The 5,374-nt window shown below is 42.8% G+C and overlaps 1 pseudogene; it reads right to left on the bottom strand.

Annotated features, from left to right (window-relative positions):
- Nucleotides 1–1,132: 1,132 nt before the first annotated feature.
- LOC127185343 (TBC1 domain family member 13-like) lies at nt 1,133–3,284 on the bottom strand (annotated as a pseudogene).
- Between the last annotated feature and the right edge of the window lie 2,090 nt (nt 3,285–5,374).

Below are 5,374 nucleotides of genomic sequence, written 5' to 3'. Positions count from 1 at the left end.
ACTTCAGGAACAAAAGCAGATAAATTAGTTTTTAATTATTTTAAGTTTTTTAGAAGTTTCATATGTTCACTATTGATAACATTATTTCTAGTGTGAATTCAATCTTGAAGTCAACAAAATAACAGTTGAGGATATAATTCATTCATAAAATGAGATGCTATTCGCCCTAAGGAAAAGAATTAGAATATTTTTTAAAGAGCACAGGGTTTATTAAATATAACTGTCAATATCTCTGGCCTGCTGAGCTCCTGGGGCCACTTCCAAGGGAGCTGCAGGCATCTCAGGTTGTGGTTCTCCCTTAAGAATTATTTAGGGCAGATCCTTCTCTCAGGCAGCATGCAAATGGGGAGCCATTGTACTGATGACAAAGTTCCCCTGTCCTTAGCCTTCATCTCAAGAATCAAGTAATGGGCACAGGATGAAAGTCTCCTATAGAAACAAATAAGGTGCAGTGATTCCAGCAGCATGGTCCCAGGAAGGGAGGGATGGAGAGGAAGAGAAAGAGGCTGGTAGGTAGGAAGGGAAAACATACAAGAAGGAATCATTTGTCCTGGGCAGTGTCTGCTGGGTCTCAGGCAACAAAGAGGTCAGTGTTGGGGCTGAATTACCAGCTAACAAGTCCTAGGTTAAGGGGCAACCAGGATGGTAGAAGTGTATGTGGCCTGTGTTTTTGAGTATGGCAAAGGCACCAGCTCTGACCTCTCTTATACTCTGTTTAGTGTAGTGCTGGCAGCCCTCCCTTCCAGAAACAAAGGAGAGTATTTCAGAGTTGACTTTGGGAAGTTAAACAATCCATGTCTCCAACTCCTCTACCATTCCATCCTCTTGCCAGTCTGCAGTAAATAGCTAGTCCATGTCTAAATAAATAGTAAAATATCTCCTAAATATTGTGTGTTGTGGGAGAACGTAGCAAAAAGGCAATTAGAGTTCCAGCAGCACTTGGATCAAGCTTCTGACAGCAAAGGACTGGGAAGGCAGGAAGCCCTTTCCACTGGTATTAGGAAGCCTTCAGGTGGCAGCTGATGGAGCCTAGCTCTTGCTGGCTAGTGTGAGGAAAGGATGAGAAACTTTTCTGTTAACCAGCCTTTATGACTTCCACATGAAAGGAGGGAAGGGATATGGTTAGAAACATCTACTTGCTTAACAGGGAGCAACGCAAGGCATCCACCCCCAAAGCCATGACATAGCAGACCAGAAGGAGGAAGTCAGAGCAGTTGTCATCAGCAAAGAGAGTCCCATATCTGGATGACATCAGGCAGCAAGAAGCTCTGCAACAACAGCGGTGCCAGTCATTGAAAGGCAAAGAACTGAGGCTTAATATTCTGCTCTTGCAGGTTCCGGTAGAGTTCCTCATCCTTACTTTTCAAGGTGGAGTACACCTTTTCCATCTTGTAGGTGGTGCTGCATTGGGAGTCATCCAGGCTCTTGATGAACTTGTCCTGCATCTCATCCATAGGTTGTTTTTTTTCTCTATTTCTTTTTTTATTAATATATATTTTATTAATTTATTCATATTACATCTAAATTGTTATCCCATTCCTTGTATCCTCCCATTCCTCCCTCCCTCCTGCTTGCCCTCTACTCCTCTCCCCTATGACTGTGACTGAGGGGGACCTCATCCCCCTGTATATGCTCATAGGGTATCAAGTATCTTCTTGGTAGCCTGCTTTCCTTCCTCTGGGTGCCCCCAGGCCTCCCCATCCAGGGGACATGGTCAAATATGGGACACCAGAGTTGGTGTGAAGGTCTGTTTCAATGTGCTCTTCCCACTTGCTTTTGGGATCAGTGGTAAAAGTATAGTGTGGTGGTGGTGGGGGGTACAACTCATTCATTCCCTGCACATAAATTATGTCAGGGTTGAGCTTGGCATAGATGAATAGGATCTGCTCTACCACCTCCCAGTGGGCTTCACAGTCATTGGGTGGGACCTCATACTCATTCAGGGCTAGTGGTGTGTTGTCCTTGTGTGGGGAGCTCATTTTTCTGTTCCCACTCTGATTTCCAGCCATTGTGTGGGATTTTCGGGTGGTCTACTCCACCCACTTATGAAGGGTCTCAAACTCATTCTGGGGTTCAGGATGGGGAGGCAGTGGTACTAAGTGACTCCTTGAAAGAAGGATATATCTGGGCACAACCCCTGGACATATTTGTAGGCTCAATTTTCTTAACACTTATATGTTATTATGAACTTATTAACCGAGAATACCTCACTTATAACCCGATTAACCTAAACAATAGGAAAAGAAGATTAAAGAATACAATAATGAAACCATAAGGATATCAGTTCCCAGGAACTATTCTTCTGGTATAATCAGCAGCATTTCTTCTGCTAGAACCTAGAGCAATCAGAACCCGGAACCTCAGCCGGAGCCTGGAACACCGGAGCCTTCCCTTGAGCAGTTCTCTCTAGGAGTGTCTCAAAGTGGAGCAATGAACAGCCAAAACTATCCCATGTCTCCAAAGGCACCACCGCTCCTGTTCTTGGCTCACATTTATATCTTCTCTCAGAATCTGTTTAAAGATGTTTCTCAACTGGTTGACAACCAATCGCTCTAACACAGTGGTTTGACTTCTAAGGGGATAAATATCACCTGCTCTCTCACAAGTCTTTTTCTTATGCCCCACTTGTGATCTAAATAAAAAACATGTTTATCTCTCTTTCTCATCTTTGCCAATCTGCAGTAGCATGTTGTCCTTAAAACACATGTTCCACTATTGTCAATGTTTGTATGGAGTGGATGGCTCTCAAAGGTCATATCATCCCTGGATACTCCCATGTTGGCCTTGGCAATGCCAGGCAACATAGTCATCTCTTTTAGCAACTGAGAATAGAGCCCCTCTTCTTGGCCAGGAGAAGTCCACAAAACTCTCTTCCAAAGGGACATAGTTCAGGAAGATCTATACAGAGAATAGCACAGCTCTGGACAGTAACAGTGGCCTCAGTCAGATCCCAGCTCAGCTCCTTCCTTTGTTTTCCTTGAACTGCTAGTACAGGTATCACAGTCTGCCCTCACAGGGGTTGCCACTAACACTGGCTTCTGGAAGCTTTTGCAACACAATGGCAGGCTCTTTCAGGACCTCCTGGAAGTCTGCAATTAGGCCCTGCCACCATTCCCCTCTCTCTAGGGACACAGAGTGCTCAAAAAAATTGTAGGTGTTAACACTAAGCTAAAGTTTCAGGGGAAATGGGTTTGCATAATTCCAGAAAACACAGCAATATATATACCAGACCTCATCAAGCTGCCAAGCCTTGCCTAGGTCCTACGTCCTTTGTACAGGTTCATTCTGGTGTGTTTCTTGAATCTTAGCCTGTCATCAACCTCCCTAATCCCCAGATTTATCCCAGGTCACACACTATATGCTACCTCAGTCTGATCAGTCCTGCCTACATTGCTTCCAACCTTCAGGTTTTGCCCAGGTGATATACTCTATGCCCAGTCCATTCTAGAGTGTCCTCCAGAACCTAGTCGGCTTGTACCCCAGCCAAAACTCAGTCATAGCCAGGCATATACATCTGTTTATGAATGCAGGGTGTTCAATTCCTAGAACCTCTCCTGCCTGCACTATCCGCAACCCTAATGGTTTGCTTTGTATACACTTTTAATTAGCCTAGCTAGAGACAGCCTAGAATATCAGACACAAAACAATAAAAGAAATTGACATGTCCAGGTCTCATCATAAAAACACAAACAATGTCAAAGACAAAGATAGCATATCTTGCCCCTAAATCTACCAGTATTATAATAATATTAACCCACAAGAATTGCCTAAATGAACTCATGGACAAAGAACTTAAATGAATAATCACAACCTCTATCAGAGAATACATGGAGTTTAAAGAAGACAAGAATAAACAGCTCAAAGATCTCAATGAGAATAGCAATACATGTCTGAATGATGTTCAAGAAAACACAGACATACAGCTGAGTAATATGATAGACAATCCACTAGTAGAAAACTGGGAACTCATTGGACTGAGAATTGCCAATATTTATTTTAGTCCACTGCTTGAGTTTTCTACAAAAGTGATTTTTTTTTTTTTGTATTTAAATGAAGTTTCCAAGGCTTTATGGGTTATACTAACTTTTTTTTCTTTTTTTTTTTCTTTTTTTTATTAATTTATTCTTGTTACATCTCAATGTTTATCCCATCCCTTGTATCCTCCCATTCCTCCCCCCCCCATTTTCCCATTATTCCCCTCCCCTATGACTGTTCCTGAGGGGGATTACCTCCCCTGTATATTCTCATAGGGTATCAAGTCTCTTCTTGGCTACCTGCTGTCCTTCCTCTGAGTGCCACCAGGTCTCCCTCTCCAGGGAACATGGTCAAATATGAGGCACCATAGTATGTGAGAAAGTCATATCACACTCTCCACTCAACTGTGGAGAATATTCTGACCATTGGCTAGATCTGGGAAGGGGTTTAAAGTTTACCTCCTGTATTGTCCTTGGCTGGTGCCTTAGTTTGAGCGGGACCCCTGGGCCCAAATCTGCCTATCACATTGTTCTACTTGTAGATTTCTAAGACCCTCTGTATCCTTTTATTTTGCTATTCTCCCATGCGTCTCTCATTTAGAGTTCCAATAGGATGCCTTCCCCTCTGTCCCAGTTTCCTGGTAAGTGAAGGCTTTCGTGGGACATGCCCCTTGGGCTAGTATGCAGATATAAGTGAGTATATACCATTTGAGTCTTTCTGCTTCTGGGTTAACTCACTCATTATAATCATTTCTAGCTCAGTCCATTTGTCCACAAATTTCAGGAATTCCTTGTTTTTAATAGCTGAGTAGTATTCCATAGTATATATGTACCACAGTTTCTTTATCCACTCTTCTACTGAGAGACACTTAGGCTGTTTCCATGTTCTGGCTATTATGAATAAGGCTGCTATGAACATGGTTGAGCAAATGTTCTTGTTGTGTGCTAGAGCATCTTCTGCGTATATACCAAGGAGTGGAATAGCTGGGTCTTGAGGAAGCCCTATTCCCATTTTTCTGATATAGAGCCAGATAGGTTTCCAAAGTGGCTGTACTAGTTTGCATTCCCACCAGCAATGAAGGAGTGTTCCTCCCTCCCCACATCCTTGCCAGCATGTGGTGTCCCTTAAGTTTTTGACCTTAGCCATTCTGATGGGTGTAAGATGGAATCTCAGAGTTGTTTTGATTTGCATTTCCCTGATGACTAAGGAGGTTGAGCATTTCTTTAAGTGTTTCTCAGCCATTTGATACTCCTCTGTTGAGAATTCTCTGTTTAGTTCCAAGCCCCATTTCTCAATTGGGTTATTCGGTTTGGTGGTGTTTAATTTCTTGAGTTCTTTATATATTTTGGATATTAGACCTTTGTCAGATTTAGGGTTGGTGAAGATTTTTTCCCAGTCT

This window comes from Acomys russatus, chromosome X, assembly GCF_903995435.1.
Source record: "Acomys russatus chromosome X, mAcoRus1.1, whole genome shotgun sequence".
NCBI lineage: Eukaryota > Metazoa > Chordata > Mammalia > Rodentia > Muridae > Acomys > Acomys russatus.
The sequence above is the reverse complement of the archived record's forward strand: the minus strand, read 5'-3'. Positions and strand labels throughout refer to the sequence as shown.